We start from the raw sequence: 20,966 nt of genomic DNA, 5'->3' as shown, positions 1-20,966 counted from the left end.
ATCTGACACTGGATCAGTAGAAAAACCTTTGTCATTACAATAGGAAATAGATGCGAAGCTGTTCATTTATCCAGTTGAGACTGCAACAATTTCTTTTGCGGGAACCGAAACAAGAGCTTGAACAGGAGCTGCTGTCGATATTGGCAACGTTTTTAGGGAGCTCTTTGGGAGCGAAATGACTGACGCGCTAGGAGTGGTCTTTAAGAGCCTGCTTTCGAGTCACCCGGTGAATTTACCAACCCTGTTCGACTTCATCGCTACGCCCCTTACCTCTTCATTGGGAGCAGGTTGACTACAGAGGGTTCCCCCCTAATTGAACTCAAGCTTCTTTTTATGCTATTTGGAGCGAAATTCACTAGAACTAGAAGGAGTGAATAGCTACAATTGCTTTAGTGAGTCTTAGGCCCCTAACCGGAAATACGCTATTTGGACTACAATGACTTTTGCACCAACTCTTCTGGAAGCAGGGGCCGAAACAATGCTTTAGCGGTAGGAGCGGAATCCCCTTTTGGTTTGGAAGGTTGATATAGCAGAAATTAAAGTTTTAGACCCCTCCCTATCAGTCCCAGAAACAGGCCTTCAAACGCGTTTTTATGGCCAATGCTGAGATTCTTTAGTTCGACGACCCAGGCTTTGTCTCGGAATGCTAAGATTGAGAACACTCCTAGCCCCACAGCTCTTTGACCTTCCCTCTGTTAAACAGCTCAGCGACTTGGGAAAGAGCTTGCCCACTGCACACTGATTGATCCGATAAAGCAAAGCCACCTGGCCCACAGCTCTTTATGTTGGGGCTTGATTCCCAGCCAAGATAACCATTTCATACCTCCCCTGATCCTTGAAATTTCCAGTTGCCAATGTTTGCTTGCTTGCCTTGTACATCTTAATCCGCATGCGAAGGAGCAGCAGAAAGAGCTTTTGCGGCAGCAGGTCTCAAGGGAGACTAGCTCTACAGAGCCTTACTGCTTGGGATACTGTGCCATAAATGGGAATAGGTCCATACGATCGAATAGGGTCTCTGCCAACCAGTGAGGAGGGCTTTACGCCTGTCTTTGAAGGTTTTCAGAACCAGTAAGGAAAATAACCTTCACGTTTGCGTCGCCCTTTAGAGAAATAATTACCTTTAGGTTACTTTCTTTCTCTGCTCTCACTGCCCCTCTTCTTATTTGAAAAGTGCCATTCTTTCCTCAGCGCAGTCTGGGCCTTTCTGAGTTAGGGAGGTTTCTTTCTCTCTCTTCGAAAAGTGCTTCTCTGCATTATCTCTCTCCTTTTTCCTTTATAGCAGTAGGGAAGATATAATAGTTGATGCTACGCTTGGGATAGGTTCCTCTTTGCTTAGCTTTGTCTATTCTAGCTAAGCATTCACGGTGCCATCCTCGTCTCTAGCTCCAACTGCACTATGTGACTAGGCTGCTTCGAGAGACAGTGAGGTTGTTTTGCTTGGGGAGTAGCCCGTCAAAGAGTCTTTCTATCTACTAAAGCATATAAAGGAAAAATCTAAGATTGAGGCGAGCTTATAGGTGTATTCGGAATCGTGGAGTGCATTAGCTGTGATATACTCTATTAACAGAACAGCCACTCTTCGTATTGGCTAACATGATGGAGCCCCTGATTAGAGACTTGGCGAGGTTGTGATTGGATAGAATCGTCTTTCCTTTTGCTATAAGCCTCGGTCTGTGGAAGCCTTAGCGACTTGTTCACTTGATGGGTTCAGTCTTTAGTGGATTAGCGTCAAGCTTTTCTTTGTTCCGCTTCTGCATTCCTGCATGACCTAAATTTCAGGTATGCCCTTTACCCTGAAGGAACTCATGTCCTTCTCTCGTCACTTTAGGCGCTCAAGTTTGCGTCATTCATCCGGTGCTAACGGGTCACGTCGTCCACAGCCTCTTGCCCTACCCATGCTTTCCGCTTTCCTAGTATTACAGCCCTTTGTGTAAGAAGGTGTAGGAGCGAATCCACTCTTGCCCCTTCTTCCACTAGTCTTAGAGCTAGGAACTGGGATAGAGTAACAAAGAAGGAAGCTCTTAGCCCTCCTTTTGACTTTATTTACGGGCTTACATGCTTCTTTCCTTCCGCCGCGAGTTCAACTCCCAGTCTCAGGTCAAATGCAAAAGAGAGACTTCGTACCTCGGGAAAGGAGTAAGTAACTTAAGACCGGAAGAGGTTGAGACCAGATAAGCGGCAAGAAGAGTATTTGAAATAGGAGCAGAGTCTGTCACGTGCAGCCTACTCTCTTCGCTCCCCTCCTCTTATCCTTCTTTTCTTTCATAAGGCAAGGCCTTTAGACTAGCCCACTTCTGGAAAGAGATTCTATAGCACCGAAGTCGTTCAAAGAGCTCTTCTTTTCTATTTTGTGCGTGTCAACTATTGATTCTATGCCATCAAAGCATGCTAACAGCAGAAATGCAAGTACATACAACTGCGGTAATGTCGCATCGTTGATAAAGAACCTTGCCATCCCCAGCTTTGTCCCCTGCTTAAAGTTCATTGGCATATTCCCCTTCCCCTTCTATTCCCAAAAGCTGATTCAATAGGCTTCCTTTATTGATTCAAAAAGCTTCTTTCCCGCGACAATATTTGGACACTAGGTTAGTTTCCATAGGGCGAAGCGGCGACCTCATTCATTCATTCTAACAACCAACTCATTGCCCTATCTTATCTAGTCTCTATAATTACCGAGACCGGTACATACAAAGATAGTTCTAGCTTATCTCCTTCTAAGGAAGTCTGAGCTCCTTCCCATGCTAAGAGCCTTTCTAAACTCTTGAACTTAAGAGAGGCTTCTTTTCAAGCTGAGTAGAAATATCGTATAAAGAAAATGACAAAACAAATATCACACGGAGATCAGTGTACCCATATATTGATATGAAATCTCATTCTCATATATCATATATATAAACACTGATGCTCGAATCATCTCCGATCCGATTTAGCAAAGCGAAAGCCAATAGCTTCGCTATAGCGACTACGTTCCAGCTTGGATTTAGAAATCGAATCTCTCAGTCGGCGGGGGAATTCGGGACCCAGAGTTCTGTTCTCCCCCGGTTGCAAGTCCATTTCAAATTCAAAAGCCCTAAGCCCATACTTTACTTTCCTATCCAGAACTAGAACAACTACCTCGGCCTCACACCGAACAACACTCGACTTGATCCTTCTTTCTTTTCTCCTTCCACTCTTGCCTTGCCGCTGTTGTTGGTGAGTGAATAGCTATTAGTGCCTTTCTTAGTGGATTTACTGCTTTACCGCTTGACTTGCCTATCAACTGTTAACCCTTTGCGCGAGTCTCCGTGCTATTGAATCAGAAGCAAAGAAGAGAAATGAAAGGAGCTCTTAGAAAGGTAACTGAATGCGTATCCGGTGTGGCACTTGACTTTCAGGAAGATAAGTGGGATATCGCTAAATGGAGTATACCTCTAGAAATAGAAATTCCGATTGAATGGACAGATGTCTTCTTTAAGAAAGTAAGGCACTAGGCGTAGGAGAAAGGGCAACATGCCCCTAATCGGATTGAAGGCCAGACTGCACATTACATTCAGGCACGGAATCCACTGTGATCGAATAACTCCATCCCTGGTTGCATATGGTTGACAGTTACGCTCTAACAATCAGTTACTTGTGACTCCGTAATCTCAAATAGAAGAGCTTATGTCAATGTTTCCCACATGCTCCACATCTCATGACAATCGCAACCGCTTCAGCTCATGTTTAAGTTCCAGAGATACCCACTGCCGGTACGCTCCTTCAAACTTATCATACAGAGATGTTATTTCCTGTTCTCTCGGATGAGCTTGGGGCGAACAAGCATATTCTATTACAAGGTTTTAATACTAGTTATACGCCCGTGCCTCTGCCGATTAAAACTTTCCGGATGTGGCTTCATCAGCGGTGCCACGAGCAGCAGGTAACCATGCAAATCAAATGACGAGGAGCAACAAGAAGAAGGAAATAAAGACCCAGAGGGCCTAGAGCAAGGTCAAGAAGTTAGCTCATTAGACGGATGGCTACCCAGGGAGCTGGTAGCAGATCTGTACTTAGCTCTTACTAAGCAGCCTCTAACCTAAATGAGTTCAGTTGCCTGGGTTAGTTCCTTAAGGATAGTGGGGGCCGAATCAACTGGGTCACCGGTAAAGAACCTCTACTTAAGAAAAAATCATAAGAGAAGAAAGCTGCTAGCAGAGGGTGGAGAAGTGCCACACCTTCGTGGATTGATCGAGTGTAGCGTACTGATTCTTATCGAGATTGGGTTGGTGTTCAGTGTGGGCAGTCTCCTCTATCAAAATAGTTAGAGAAAAAGAAGGACTTATCTCAGATCTTTACCTTTCACATTTTAATTTCTCCTAATTTGTATTCCTCTCCTATGTTTTCAAAAACGCTTCCCTTTTTACTTGAATTTTCAGCGATCGTTTTTTCAACTATTTTAGCGATTATGATAGAGATAAAGCTCTTTAGATGGTGTTTTCTATTGTATAATTATTTATTGTTCGAGTTGGAGTTAGAAATACATCAGGATTTCGTGTGCTTACTTATCTTGCTTTTGGTTTTCGTATCATGGATCTTGGGTCGCACTTTATGGCATTTCTACTATAAAAATAATCCAGACATTTGTCGTGTACCTATTATGGAAAGCGTTTGGACTCTGTCTCTTTTGTTTTCCTTCTCTTTTTTCTTTGATGAATTGTTGTTAGAAACGGTAGACTGCGCAGGAAAGGATTCGGGTGGGGGAGCGTCTACCTCCTCTCCCAAGCCTGATGAATGGCAAATGGCGCTAGATCTACCGGATAATCAAGTTGTACCGGAATGTCTACGCTCCCATATTAAAGAAGAGTTAAGATACCTCTTTAATATCGGGCGAAAGACGACCCTTTCCGATGCTATGTTTGACAACTTTATTTCCCCCTTGGCCTTAGATGAGGCAAAAGTGGGTTTTGCTAAAGCTCTCCTTCAAAGAATAAATGAGCTTCAATTATTTCATTACAATAGAGGGGATCACATTCCCTTTAAATTCTCCTCGAGAGAGGAGAAAGAAAGACTCTTTTCTATTGTCTGGGAATACGCGGACAAATTACCCGACGAATAATAGGTACCCACACCCCAGGCAGAGTTAGTGAGCCGTGTAATAGGCGACCATTTCGCGCGGTTCGGGGGGCACTTGAGTCAGCCGCCGGCGCCCGACAGCGTCTTGACCCCCATCCAATTTTTGGGCCAATTCCCCCTTCGTACTACCAAAAAATGAGATTCTTGCCGAAACCGAGTTTGCTGCTCCAACCATTGCCAAACTAATACCTATTCTGTTTAGTACTTCAGGTGCTTATGTTGCGTATAATGTTAATCCCGTAGAGGATCAATTCCAACGAGCCTTTCAAACTAGTACTATCAGTAATCGACTCTATAGCTTCTTGAATAAACGCTGGTTTTTCGATCAAGTTTTGAATGATTTTCTAGTCAGATCGTTCCTGCGTTTCGGATATGAAGTCTCCTTCGAAGCTTTAGACAAAGGTGCTATTTATATATTTGGCCCTTATGGTATCTCGTACACATTCCGACGATTGGCCGAGCGAATAAGTCAACTTCAAAGTGGATTTGTTGTGCGAAGAGTGCATTATGACCCGTGGCCGCCTGCCTGGTGGGGGCGGCTCCTCCGTATTGGGTATACGGGAAACCCGACTCTACGAACCCGAGGAAAGGCTGCACAGCAGTAGTAGGGGCGTTAAGACCGGAGCTTTTTGTAGTGCTAGTAGGAATGCAAGTGAATGAATCCCATCCCCTAGCGAGATAAGTGCTTACGCCCCTTTAGAGATTGGGGCGAGCAAAAGAGCTTGTTCTTCCATTTTGAGATCTTTAGATTTGTAAGATCATAATAGAGTCCCTTTACATTATATTATACTAGTCAAGCGCTAGCGCCCTACAACTAGTATAGTATAGAAGAGCAGCCGGCTTCAAAGCTTACCTGATTATAAAAATAAGTATTATTAAAAAAGAGAAAGGTTAGGGGCTGAGAAGCTCTTGCTTGCTGCTTGTTGTCTACTTCGCGAGCCTTCACTGCCCCTTTCTGTAACTTCCCTTCTTTCGTCAGTCCACGAGGCTGTAAAAAGAGAGAAAGGGGCGGCTATCTAGCGGGAGTCATTTCGGTTGTATGCCACGAGGTCCCTATGGACAAGGGAACAAGTGAATCATCGCTTTTGGGCGCAGGCAGCCCTCTACCATCTATCCCATTGCATTCCATCGTCTCGTATTGTACTGTACCGTATCAGACCAGATAGATCTATTGAGTGAGAGAAAGGGAGAAAACTCTAATTAGATATTCTTTTTATATTAATAGGGATCCCCATTCATTCGTAGATTCCCGTCACTACGGACTGATTGTCCCTACCTAACTACATGGTAGTGGTCTAGGGAGTGCAATTGCTAGAGCACGGGAGAATTAAGAGTAATGATTTCAGCAAGAGCATCCAGACGGACTACTATAGTGAGTCTAGTTGTCACGCCCCAAAATTCGAGGAGCGCGACCGACGCTCAACCGAGTAAACCCGACCGAGCAAGCCTGTTAGATCTCATTATACCGAATCTAACTCATGAATAACTAGGAGATGGACTCCATTAATCAAATTCTATAAACATATCATTAACGATTTCCATTTCATTTTCATTAGCAACTTCATTCGCAATATTAAAGGTATTAGAAGTTTTATACATCATTGCCAAACATCAATATTTCTATTTTAAATTCCCATGCCCGACACTACCCACATCCTGCCTACGGAGCCTCTAACTACAACTAAAGAATAATATGAAAATGTCGGCAAAAAGGCTCTGGCTATACCTTACATAAATACCAAAATAAGACTCCGGGAAGAAGAGCGGCATGAGCGACACAGGGCCCCGAGAGGAAAGGGGTTCACCAATACAGTTGACGGAAAATGGATAAGGTGCTACTGTCGGTGGACTAGAGTACCTGCTATAGAACCACCTACAATCATAACACGAATGTAGCGCCCCCGGCAAAAGGGACGTCAGTATATTTGAATTGTACTGGTATGTATAAACAAACTTCACCCCAAGTAAAATCAAATAACTCACAAGTAACAGACATCAATAAAATCAACGATCAAATGCACGTGAAAGAAACAATCAAAGCCAAACAAGTTTCACAATCTCTCCTTTTCCCCTTCAACATTATCACATCAATGATTTCACAACTTTCTCATATATTCATTTCAATAGTGATTTCGATCACTTTCTACCCTTATTACCTCGGCCACCCTTATCACCAACCCACACCTTATTACTTCGTGTTATGGAGCGCAAACCGATCCCACCGAACAATCACAATTCACAAACTACACACAATAACAACAATTCATAAGAACAACCACAACAATTCTCAAAGAACAACCTCAACAATTCACAAGAATTTCCGTAGCCATCAATACCATTTCATCATATTCAACAACTCATATGCAATTTATGTCACCACAATAATTACCCACAACAAGCCAAATATGTTATTACCACAGTTGTTCCAAGTGCATCATTTACGATTTCCTTCCATCATTTGTTTCTCAGTTCTTTCCACATAACACTTTCACAATCACACACCCACATTTGATTTGTTTCCATTTACTTGCACCATCATATCGTAAGACTTAACCAACAACATTCAAGGCACATTAATCACAAGAATTCACAAATAGTTCACATAAGTAAACACATACTTCCATGTCGACATCCTCAAGCTTTTACAATCTTTGCACATAACAAGATAGGCACATCAAATCACTTCTCACAATCACATATAACTTGGTGGTATGGAAATCAACTAAGGCAATCGATTCACATATTTTCATACAAGGTACACATACCGTATGCTCGTCACAACAAGGGGATTCTACAAGAGTTAAAGTTAGCCATTCATATCTGGAGCTGAATTCCTTTTTAATTTCTACTTCCAATTCACCAAATAATCTAGCAACGTCAATATAGTGCACAAATTAATACATATAACTTAGAATTCAAGGTTCAAAATCACTACCCGAACATATTTAGGTTATTAACCCCTTCTTTGCACAAGTCTTTGCTCCCACCCAATTACTCCTACTAGATTTTAGGTTTTAATAGACATGCATGCACAATTTCAACCATAACTTTCAAGAATTAATGCATGAGACTCCCCCCCCCCCTTAGTTTAAACCTGAAAATCAAGGAAAAAGGTTAGGGATTTTACCTGTAAGGATGGGGATGAGGACAATTACTTTGAATTTTCCCGGCCCGGATAGTTTTGAAGAACCAAATTGATGGAAATCGCTTTTTCTCTCAAGAACCCTCTCTTCCTCTCTCTTATTTTTGTTCAGAAGAATGTTAAAAATGAGGGGTTGGGTTGTTTTATTACAAAGGGGTCGGGTTTTAAAATTTAGAAAAATAGAAGACCGAGCAAGATCTGCGGTCGCATTCTGCGATCGCAGAATCAAATGCGGTCCGCAAATTGGACCGCAGAAGTGCCCCAAAACTCTGAAGGTTCTGTTTGGGTCTTTGACGGGAATGCGGTCCGCATTCCTTTTATGCGGTCGCATTTTGCACCGCAGAACTGACCTCCACAAATCCTTGAGGAATTTATGCGACGATTATGCGGTCCGCATATTGGTTATGCGATCGCATAATGGACCGCATCTTCAACATCAGTTTTGACAATTCTTCTGTTTCACTCCGCGGCAGAAATGCGGTCCGCATAACTGATCTGCGACCGCATTCTGGACCGCATAATGGCAATTTTTTGGAAAATTTTGACTCTTGCTTTTTAAGTGAAAAATCAGTAAAATATTACATATTCTCAACACATATCCGGAAATTTTGACTCGACGAAGTGTTATGCCTTGAGTACAAATTTCACGGGGCCTTACACTAGTGACTACTAGAGTAGAGTTAAGTCAAACGGTATGGTATAGTAGCCTTTCCGAGCGAGCCTCTAGGATCTCCTGTAAACCCCCATGATATGGCAAAGGGAGGATATTGGGGGAAGCAGTGAGTGGAGATTCCTCTACAGAGAGCCAGATTAGGGGAGACCCTCACGTCCGGTTCGGAGGGCGGGGATATCCCGACCCTACTGTCATTATGCCTTTGCAATATTACTTGGTTCAACTCTATTTGTGACCTTTTCTTGTATGTGGGACTCTCTATCTTCTTGGGTAGATAATCGATCGTCTTTCATTTGGATAGTGAGTGGTTTTTGTAATAATAAGTCAAGTCAATAATAATAGAACTGGAGGAGTGAAAGCCACTTGACTCTAAGGAAAGGAGCGAAAAGCCAGGATGGCTTGGTAAGCAAGCAATCCGTTATGTGGGCGCCAACTCCAAGTTCCTTCTCTTCTTTCATTTTTCAAGTCACGATCAAAATGATAACATTCTTTTTTGCTTTAGAAAGGAGAAGGGAAAATGCCAATTTGCACCACCATCCTTCCCCAATGATTCAGTTAGTATGCATAGACTTCTACTTTCCTTAGGCGACTTTCTTTCCTTACAAAAAGAAGTTCATTTCATTTTCCCGGGAATTTTTGAAAAAAGCCGCTTCCTCCTAGAAGGCGTAAGGAAGAGCCTATTCATGTGCAGTTGATTCACGAACGAAGCGAAGAATGACAGCGGCTCTCTCTTACCAGTAGCAGGCGAGGCAAAAAAGAACGCTAAAGCGCCTTGCATTTCCCTCTTTGAGTTGGCCTATCAGAAAGAAAAAACAAGTGACTGCGCTAGATGTCTTATCGTTTTTTTAAATTACTAGTACTGGCTTAGAGTGAGAACCTAGTCCATAGATTTACTTACCAGTTATCTGTCGATTGCCTTCTCTCCCATTACCTTAAAGTTCAATCAGAAGCCTAGAAGAAAGACTGTACCTACCAATCCAATAAGCAGATAGAGTAGAAGAGAAGGCCCGGAACAAGGTTGACTGAGACTGCCAACTGCAAGAGAAGAGAGAAAGCAAGCCGGAAACTTCTAACTTTATTACCGGACATAATGCCTTCCTCTGATTCCTGGAATGAGAGTGAGCGTGCGTTTCCAATGCCGTAGTCTTAGTCTAGGAATGCGCTAGTAAACTGTAGCGAAATCACTAGAAATGAGAGAGATGTGAGTGTCAATCATTCTGTCAGCATGCTCAAAGAGTTCTTTCCAGAAGATGGAGAAGGAGAGAATGCACTTACAGCCTCTCTCTCATATTCACCTGCCAAGGCATGACATAGATAGTAGACAGCCAGCTCTCTTACAGCCAGTTACTACGATTGATTGGGGAGAGAGTGCTAGTCTAACTACCGGTACGGGTATGCTAATAGGTAGAGGATCTTCTAGTCCTAGAATAAGAAAGTAGCTTGTTTGCCGTACTGGCTGCTTCATTGAATGTGTCGATCTACATTCTATATAAAGGGTTAATTTGCATCCTTGTCTAGCAGTTAGCTAAGCGAGAAGCTGTGATCGAGGAAGCCCCACCCAGTAGTGCCTCTACTCTACTAGTCCTAGTACTAGATACTAGATAGACAGGCCGGTCACCGGAGGCATAAGATCCTTCTCTGCTTGTCTAACTCAAGCCAGATAGCAGCAATCACTCAAAATAGTCATATGCGGAACACATGCAAGTCCAGATTGAAAGATAAGGAAGGCAAGTCAAATCGGAAAGAAAGCCTTAGCCGGAGCACTAGCCAGAGAAGCAAGAGCAGCAAGGCAAAAAGTGGTCTCGGGAATTCCAACTGTATGAACGTAAATCTTATCTATGTCACAGGTTTGATGATTGCTAACGCACACAAAACCAATCTCATAACTTTTTTTGCAGGCAGAAGGAAAGAGAAAACGAGCGAAATAAAGCGGAGCGAGGGGGAGGGAGGATCTACTTGGAATATGCTGTCAGTGAATCCCAAGTATGACATAGATAGAGGAAAGAAAATCTCTTACATGGCGAATGTACATCTGAGACCTTCCTTCCAAGCAACTATGACATAGATAGACATATGCGAGTGTACTTCAGGAAACTAGCAAGCCTTGCCATTCCGATGAAAGGAATATCATCCTAATGAAAGCCTGATTCTTCCCTTATCAATGTTTGAGATGCCTGGTTGTTCCAATTTCCCTAGTTAACAATATGACATTTATGCCTGGCGGCAGCTCGGATCTTATGTTCTTTAGATGCCCAACTTATCTGCCAATTGTCTGGCTGTAAAAGGAAGAGGTTAGTTCACAACTCTAAAAGCCAAAGACGAAGCGAGGAAGGCAGCTACAGAGCAGTAGATAAGGAAGAGATTTAGGCAACTTAATTGACCTACCGGACTCTAAAGAAAGGGTACCACTTATTTGGAAACTAGAAACTTGTCGGTTTCCAGAAATCGGTCCATTGACACCTATAATTGTTTCAACCAAGGCTGAGCACTCTTCTCAAATTTTTGGATGCACTCTCGCTTTAAGTAGCTGAAACCTCTATGTGGAAAAGTTGCTTATTGCGAAATGAATGGCATTCTAGAAGCTCTCACTTAAACAAGGGCTTCCTATACCGTACTAAACAGAATTAGTGGACATAGAGCATGTCTCCCTCCTGACGTTCCCCTAGCGGGGGAACTATAAATAGCGATTGTTGCTCGTTATGCCTGGTTCCGCTCAACTCTCCCTTCATAGCTACCCTTGACTGAAAGCGGAAGAGGTAGCTTACTAACCTACTGGAGTGCGTCGTCTTGTCCGAAAGCCTCAGGCGAAAAGACAGCTTAATAGTAACAAGGTTCTGAAAGAAAGACAAGCCGTAAGGCAACTAAAGCTAGGAAGGTAGGTTAAAGTTACTAGTCTTTCTTATCCGAAAGCAAGCAAGACAACAAGGGAGGTTTTAGGCAACTCGCTAGTTTCGAGATGGGTTTCCTTGCGGGTGTGTCCACTTGTTTTCCTATTCAAGTTCTGGTTCCAATTTCAGAAAGTTCAGATTCTTATTGCCACTACTTACAATACATTCGTTAAAAGGTTAAATAGTTCATTTTTCTTAACTTCAGATGAGTTAGGTTCTTTACGCAAAGAAGCCAGGCGAAAAGCACACACGAAGATTATAAATAATATGTTAAAATTGAATCATCGACAAGATGATTATCAGAGAGATTTTATTATGGGATACAATCGAAGGGCTCATAAAATTCTAAATTTGAGACGTAAGGGAATATCGATGGCCTTTGTTGAACAGAGAGCGAACGGATGGCAAGTGACTTTGATCTCATGCTGGCCTTTACTTCGGCTACTAATAAGGGGGTTGGGGTTTGACAAATCAAGACTGGGGCTTCGTTTAGCCGCCTATGTAGTAAGAAAAACTCTGAGTTTGACATTGAATAGCCATAGTGAGTTCATCACCAGTGGCATAAGCAGAGGAGGCGTATGCGGTGGGTAGAAAGGCAATTTACCTCACTTCTTACAATTCATGTTGAACCCGCAACAAAGCCAGCGTTGCTTTCGTAGGATCAACTCCTCGTTTTCGATATAGAACTGGATAATCAAAAATAGCGTCTTTTTTTGGAATCGAGCAAGATGATATGCTGAAACGGGTGCTAGCTTGAAAACCGCCGCAGAACGAAGCAACGCTGTCGGTTGAGGCCTTACCGGGCTTTCATAAATCAGTCTCTCAACAATCAGTATTTCGTATGAATAGTAGGGCACTGAGGGAGAACTTATCGACCACAAAAAAGATGAGGTTTCTGTTGGAGGGTCCCTGACGCCCCGAGTCAAATGGAATTGAAAAGACTTTTTTTATATTTATAAACAAGGTGGCATCTCGAAAGTACCACTAGTCGATTTAATCATGGAATGTCCAAAAAGCCTGGTGAAATGTGAACATTATTTTTATTATTATAATATGCCCTAGAACATGTTATTGAATTGAGTGAGAGGTCCCTTTCTTTCTTACTATTGAACCCGAAAATTGTGTAGATTGCTTTGCTTGGGATTCCCTATGTAACAAAACCAATCCCTGTCATTTCACACGAAAAATGGTCTATTTTGAGCGTTTGAAGTGGAAGAACAATCAGCGTAAATAATCTAGTTTCATGCCATCGTGTCTTTCTGCCCAGCAGCGCTGGAAAACGCTATCATGCGTCTTGGTTGTTGGTGGAGAAGAAAACCCGCATGAAAACAAAGATTCTATTTTCAATAGTTTCAAAGGCTTGAAGGAGCGTAGCCTTATTCAAAAGGAATTGATAGGAAGAGTTTTCTCTCTTTGATTATCTCCTACAATAAGATAAGAGGTAAGAAGCAAGGAAGACTGTTTAAGAATAGCCCTTTTCAGTTCCAATGCGCGGAATCGAATAATAGACTATCTTTCTTTCGGGGTCATAGATCAGAGAATTCCCTCTTTCAAGCTTCCTTACAGGCAGAAGAGTTAGCAAAGGTACAGACAGCCCGATCTAGCCAGTGAGCAAGTATGTCCGCTTTTGATTCAATATCTTTCTTAACACCCGGAAAATTATATGCCTCTATAGTAGCCTGCAATGGAATGCAGCTATTTCTGATGGATAGCTATGTTAGCTAGGCCACCTGCTTGATCAGGGTTTCCATCCGAACTAGTTCCTTAAGCAGGAAGGCAAATGAAATTATGTGGTATGGTATAGTATATAAGAGAAAGCTTGCTTTTAGGAGTGATCTTTCGCCTTTATCGAGGAGATATAAAACAAGCTTACTTACTAATAAAGCGGCAAGAAGCACCTTCTTTCTCAAAGTCAACTTTCTCCCTTTTTACTAGTAGTTGAGTGCTCATTGTTGTTCGGATCTTGACCGGATCCGAGCTTCCCAAGCTCTATGCTGTTGGGGAACTCTGCAAGGGTCTTACCACCTTCTTGATTGACTATATTTGAGTCTTTGGAGCACTTTAGGATTATATTCCGCGCCGAGGATTTGTGCTTGTGGGCCGGGGTGAATATTGTAGACCAGCGGATCTGGTGGTCGACAACCGTTCGGACTTGGTAAAGGTTGTTGCAGCACCTGTAGTAGGATAGAGGACTTATCGCGATGCCCGTGGACCAATTTACGATGTCTCCATCGCTGACATTCATCAGGCATGCCACGTGGATTGGCCAGGGTCTTCTTCGGCTAATGAGTCCTTGATCCCGAAGGCTTCGAAGTATCTTTTTGATAGGTGCCTCTATTTGTATGGGGAATTCGCTGCTGATAGATCTCGCGCAGTGTCCCCCTCCTTCCCCTGCCACCTTCCGACCCGCGAGAGTATACAATGACAATGTCTGGGCATGAGTGACCGATCGTGAGACTACCTGTTTAACGTCCGATGGCACCTTGCTCCGACCTGAGCTATGCAACAACGAGATCTCCCTTGATCCTTGTCGTATGTGCTTGACGGCCCCCCATAAGACGCTCGCTTGGGGACTTCTTACTCCAGCTGTTCCAAGAGTCTCCGCTAGTTGAACCGCGTCTAGTAGACTCCCTTCCGCTCATCCGCTTCGTCAGCTCTTTGATCGGGATACTATTACCTAGGTTCCTAAACTTTGAATGGACGGCGGAGCGTAGGTGGCAAGCAGTTATATGGATACGGTTCTTTACCCGTAGACGCTTCTCCAGCTCTTGCAAGAATTGTATGGGAGTCGCCCTCGGAGGGACTTCCCGAATGACCGTACCGAGGAATTCTACCGTACTCCGTGCAGCTATGGTTGTTGATTCTGCAGAGTCTACCCAAAGGTTCAAGCCAGATTGTAGGAAGTGGGCGAATTCCCTATACAAATAGAATTGGCAATTTCGAGATGCCACCTTGCTTATAAATATAAAAAAAGTCTTTTCAATTCCATTTGACTCGGGGCGTCAGGGACCTTCCAACAGAAACCTCGTCTTTTTTGTCGTCGATAAGTTCTCCATCAGTGCCCTCCTATTCATAAGAAATACTGATTGTTGAGAGACTTATTTATGAAGGCCCGGTGAGGCCTCAACCGACAGCGTTGCTTCGTTCTGCGGCGGTTTTCAAGCTAGCACCCGTTTCAGCATATCATCTCGCTCGATTCCAAAAAAAAAGAGACGCTGTTTTTGATTATCCAGTTCTATATCGAAAACGAGCAGTTGATCCCACGAAAGCAACGCTGGCTTTGTTGCGGGTTCAACTGGAATTTTAAGAAGTGAGGTAAATTGCCTTTCTCCCCACCGCATATGCCTCCTCTGCTTATGCCACTGGTGATGAACTTACTATGGCTATTCAACGTCAAACTTAGAGTTTTTCTTACTACATAGGCGGCTAAACGAAGCCCCAGTCTTGATTTGTCAAACCCCAACCCACTTATTAGTAGCCGAAGTAAAGGCCAGCATGAGATCAAAGTCACTTGCCGTCCGTTCGCTCTCTGTTCAACAACGGCCATCGATATTCCCTTACTTCTCAAGTTTTGAATTTTATGAGCCCTTCGATTGTATCCCATAATAAAATCTCTCTGATAAACATCTTGTCGATGATTCAATTTTAACATATTATTTATAATCTTCGTGTGCGCTTTTCGCCTGGCTTCTTTGCGTAAAGAACCTAACTCAGCTGAAGTTAAGAAAAATGAACCATTTAACCTTTTAACCAGTGTATGCTAAGTAGTGGCAATAAGAATCCGAACATTCTGAATTTGGAACCAGAACTTGAATAGGAAAACAAGTGGACACACCCGCAAGGAAACCCATCTCGAAACCAGCGAGTTGCCTAAAACCTCCCTTGTTGTCTTGCTTGCTTTCGGATAAGAAAGACTAGTAACTTTAACCTACCTTCCTAACTTTAGTTGCCTTAAGGCTTGTCTTTCTTTCAGAACCTTGTTACTTTTAAGTTGTCTTTTCGCCTGAGGCTTTCGGACAAGACTACTTACTCCAGTAGGTTAGTAAGCTACCTCTTCCGCTTTCAGGAAAGGGTAGCTCTGAAGGGAGAGTTGAGCGGAACCAGGCATAAGGAGCAACAATCGCTATTGATAGTTCCCCCGCTAGGGGAACGTTAGTAGGGGGACATGCTCTATGTCCACTGATTCTGTTTAGTACAGTATAGGAAGCCCTTGTTTGAGTGAGAGCTTCTAGAATGCCATTCATTTTGCAATAAGAAACTTTTCCACATAGAGGTTTCAGCTACTTAAAGCGAGAGTGCATCCAAAAATTCGAGAAGAGTGCTCGGCCTTGGTTGAAACAATTATAGGTGTCAATGGACCAATTTCACAAGCAGAGCACTTTCTCCAATGTGCGCGAACAGAGATGCCACTTTCAATGATGGACACCGGCCCTTGTGTTAAAGTAGCATCGAGTTTCGCTTGGAAACCGACAAGTTTCTAGTTTCCAAATAAGTGGTACCCTTTCTTTAGAGTCCGGTAGGTCAATTAAGTTGCCTAAATCTCTTCCTTATCTGCTGCTCTGTAGCTGCCTTCCTCGCTTCGTCTTCGGCTTTCAGAGTTGTGAACTAACCTCTTCCTTTTACAGCCAGACAACTGGCAGATAATCTGGGCATCTAAAGAACATAAGATCCGAGTAGCCGCCAGGCATAAAAGTCATATTGTTAACTAGGGAAATTGGAACAACCAGGCATCTCAAACATTAAGAAGGGAAGAATCAGGCTTTCATTAAGATGATATTCCTTTCATCCGAATGGCAAGGCTTGATAGTTTCCTGAAGTACACTCGCATCCGTCTATCTATGTCATAGTTGCTTGGAAGGAAGGTCTCAGATGTACCTTCGACATGTAAGAGATTTTCTTTCCTCTATCTATGTCATACTTGGGATTCACTGAGAGCCAATTCCAAGTAGATCCTCCCTCCCCCTCGCTCCGCTTCGTTTCGCTCGTTTTCTCTTTCCTTCTGCCTGCAAAAAAAGTTATGAGATTAGTTTTGTGTGCATTAGCGATCATCAAACCTGTGACATAGATAAGATTTACGTTCATGCAGTTGGAATGCCTGAGACCATATTTTGCCTTGCTGCTCTTGCTTCTCTGGCTACTGCTAGGCTAAGGCTTTCTTTCCGCTTTGACTTGCCTTCCTTATCTTTCAATCTGGACTTGCATGTGTTCCGCATATGACTATTTTGTGTGATTGCTGCTATCTGGCTTGATTTAGACAAGCAGAGAAGGATCTTATGCCACCGCTGACCGGCCTGTCTATCTAGTATCTAGTATCTAGTACTAGGACTAGTAGAGTAGAGGCACTACTGGGCGGGGCTTCCTCGATCACAGCTTCTCGCTTAACTAACTGCCAGACAAGGATGCAAATCAACTCCTTATATAGAATGCGGATGGACACATTCAATGAAGCAGCCAGTACGGCAGGCAAGCTACTTTCTTATTCTAGGACTAGAAGATCCTCTATCTATTAGCATACCCGTACCGGCAGTTAGACTAGCACTCTCTCCCCAATCAATCGCAGTAACTGGCTGTAAGAGAGCTGATTGTCTACTATCTATGTCATGCCTTGGCAGGTGAATATGAGAGAGAGGCTGTAAGTGCATTCTCTCCTTCTCCATCTTCTGGAAAGCACTCTTTGAGCATGCTGATAGAATGATTGACACTCACATCTCTCTCATTTCCAGTGATTTCGCTACAGTTTACTAGCACATTCCTAGACTAAGACTACGGCATTGAAGAAGCAAGCTCACTCTCATTCTAGGAATCAGAGGAAGGCATTCTGTCCGGTAATGAAGTTAGAAGTTTCCGGCTTGCTTTCTCTCTTCTCTTGCAGTTGGCAGTCTCAGTCAACCTTATTCCGGGCCTTCTCTTCTACTCTATCTGCTTATTGGATTGGTAGGTACAGTCTTTCTTCTAGGCTTCTGATTGAACTTTAAGGTAATGGGAGAGAAGGCAATCGACAGATAACTGGTAAGTAAAGCTATGGACTGGGTTCTCACTCTAAGCCAGTACCAGTAATTTGAAAAAACGATAGACATCTAGCGCATTCACTCGTTTTTCTTTCTGATAGGCCAACTCAAAGAGGGAAATGCAAGGGGCGTTAGCGGTCTTTTTTGCCTCGCCTGCTACTGGGAAGAGAGAGCCGCTGTCATTCTTCGCTTCGTTCGAGAATCAACTGCACATGAATAGGCTCTTCCTTACGCCTTCAAGGAGGAAGCGCCTTTTTTCAAAAATTCCCGGGAAAATGAAATGAACTTCTATTCGTAAGGCAAGAAAGTCGCCTAAGGAAAGTAGAAGTCTATGCACACTAACCGAATCTTTGGGGAAGGATGGTGGTGCAAATTGGCCTTTTCCCTTCTCCTTTCTAAAGCAAAAAAGAATGTCATCATTCTGATCGTGACTTGAAAAATGAAAGAAGAGAAGGAACTTGGAGTTGGCGCCCACATAACGGATTGCTTGCTTACCAAGCCATCCTGGCTTTTCGCTCCTTTCCTTAGAGTCAAGTGGCTTTCACTCCTCCAGTTCTATTATTATTGACTTGACTTATTATTATAAAAACTACTCACTATCCAAATGAAAGACGATCGATTATCTACCCAAGAAGATAGAGGGTCCCACATACGAGAAAAGGTCACAAATAGAGTTGAACCAAGTAACATTGCAAAGGCATAATGATAGTAGGGTCGGGATATCCCCGCCCTCCGAACCGGACGTGAGGGTCTCCCCTCATCCGGCTCTCTGCAGGGGAATCTCCACTCACTGCTTCCCCTAATATCCTCCCTTTACCATATCATGGGGGTTTACAGGAGATCCCAGAGGCTCGCTCGGAAAGGCTGCTATACCATACCTTTTGACTTAACTCTACTCTAGTAGTCACTAGACTCACTATAGTAGTCCGTCTGGCTGCTCTTGCTGAAATCATTACTCTTAATTCTCCCGTGCTCTAGCAATTGCGCTCCCTAGACCACTACCATGTAGTTAGGTAGGGACAATCAGTCCGTAGTGACGGGAATCTAGGAATGAATGGGGATCCCTATCAATAAAAAAAGAATATCTAATTAGAGTTTTCTCCCTTTCTCTCACTCAATAGATCTATCTGGTCTGATACGGCACAGTACAATACGAGACGATGGAATGCAATGGGATAGATGGTAGAGGGCTGCCTGCGCCCAAAAGCGATGATTCACTTGTCCCCTTGTCCATAGGGACCTCGTGGCATACAACCGAAACGACTCCCGCTAGATAGCTGCCCCTTTCTCACTTTTTACAGCCTCGTGGACGGACGAAAGAAGGGAAGTTACAGAACGGGGCAGTGAAGGCTCGCGAAGTAGACAGCAAGCAGCAAGCAAGAGCTTCTCAGCCCCCTAACCTTTCTCTTTTTTAATAATACTTATTTTTATAATCAGGTAAGCTTTGAAGTTGGCTGCTCTGCTATGCTATACTAGTTGTAGGGCGCTAGCGCTTGACTAATATAATAAAAAGTAAAGGGACTCTATTATGATCTTACGAATCTAAAGATCTCAAAATGGAAGAACGAGCTCTTTTGCTCGCCCCTATCTCTAAAGGGGCGTAAGCACTTCACTCGCTAGGGGATGGGATTCATTCACTTGCATTCCTGCTAGCACTACAAAAAGCTCCGGTCTTAACGCCCCTACTACTGCTGTGCAGCCTTTCCTCGGGTTCGTAGAGTCGGGTTTCCCGTTTACCCACAACGGAGGAGCCGCCCCCACCAGGCAGGCGGCCACGGGTCATAACGCACTCTTCGCAGAACAAATCCACTTTGAAGTTGACTTATTCGCTCGGCCAATTGTTGGAATGTGTACGAGATACCATAAGGGGCCAATATCTCAATAGCACCTTTTTCTAAAGCTTCAAAGGAGACTTCATATCCGAAACGCAGGAACAATCTGACTAGAAAGTCATTCAAAACATGATCGAAAAACCAGCGTTTATTGAAGAAGTTATAGAGTCGATTACTAATAGTACTAGTTTGAAAGGCTCTTTGGAATTGATCCGCTACGGGATTAACATTATACGCAACATAAGCACCTGAAGTACTAAACGGAATAGGTATTTGTTTGGTAATGGTTGGAGCAGCAAACTCGGATTCGGCAAGAATCTCATTTTTTGGTAGTACGAAGGGGGAATTGGCCCAAAAATTGGATGGGGGTCAAGACGTTGTCGGGCGTCGGCGGCTGACTCAAGTGCCCCCCGAACCGCGCGAAATGGTCGCCTATTACACGGCTCACTAACTCTGCCTGGGGTGTGGGTACCTATTATTCGTCGGGTAATTTGTCCGTGTATTCCCAGACAATAGAAAAGAGTCTTTCTTTCTCCTCTCTCGAGGAGAATTTAAAGGGAATGTGATCCCCTCTATTGTAATGAAATAATTGAAGCTCATTTATTCTTTGAAGGAGAGCTTTAGCAAAACCCACTTTTGCCTCATCTAAGGCCAAGAGGGAAATAAAGTTGTCAAACATAGCATCGGAAAGGGTCGTCTTTCGCCCGATATTAAAGAGGTATCTTAACTCTTCTTTAATATGGGAGCGTAGACATTCCGGTACAACTTGATTGTCCGGTAGATCTAGCGCCATTTGCCATTCATCAGGCTTGGGAGAGGAGGTAGACGCTCCCCCACCCGAATCCTTTCCTGTGCAGTCTACCGTTTCTAACAACAATTCATCAAAGAAGAAAAAGAAGGAAAGCAAAAGAGACAGAGTCCAAACGCTTTCCATAATAGGTACACAACAAATGTCTGGATTATTTTTATAGTAGAAATGCCATAAAGTGCGACCCAAGATCCATGATACGAAAACCAAAAGCAAGATAAGTAAGCACACGAAATCCTGATGTATTTCTAACTGCAACTCGAACAATAAATAATTATACAATAGAAAATACCATCTAAAGAGCTTTATCTCTATCATAATCGCTAAAATAGTTGAAAAAACGATCGCTGAAAATTCAAGTAAAAAGGGAAGCATTTTTTAGAACATAGGAGAGGAATTCAAATTAGGAGAAATTAAAATGTGAAAGGTAAAGATCTGAGATAAGTCCTTCTTTTTCTCTTACTATTTTGATAGAGAAGACTGCCCACACTGAACACCAACCCAATCTCGATAAGAATCAGTAC

The 20,966-nt window shown here is 43.2% G+C and overlaps 2 pseudogenes; one reads left to right on the top strand and one right to left on the bottom strand.

Annotated features, from left to right (window-relative positions):
• Positions 1 to 3,757: 3,757 nt before the first annotated feature.
• On the top strand, positions 3,758 to 9,328 carry LOC109238813 (annotated as a pseudogene).
• A 4,372-nt stretch (positions 9,329 to 13,700) lies between these two features.
• On the bottom strand, positions 13,701 to 16,038 carry LOC109238812 (annotated as a pseudogene).
• Positions 16,039 to 20,966: the final 4,928 nt, after the last annotated feature.

This window comes from Nicotiana attenuata, unplaced genomic scaffold (assembly GCF_001879085.1).
Source record: "Nicotiana attenuata strain UT unplaced genomic scaffold, NIATTr2, whole genome shotgun sequence".
Taxonomy (NCBI): domain Eukaryota; kingdom Viridiplantae; phylum Streptophyta; class Magnoliopsida; order Solanales; family Solanaceae; genus Nicotiana; species Nicotiana attenuata.
This window is presented reverse-complemented; position numbering and strand designations above follow the sequence as displayed.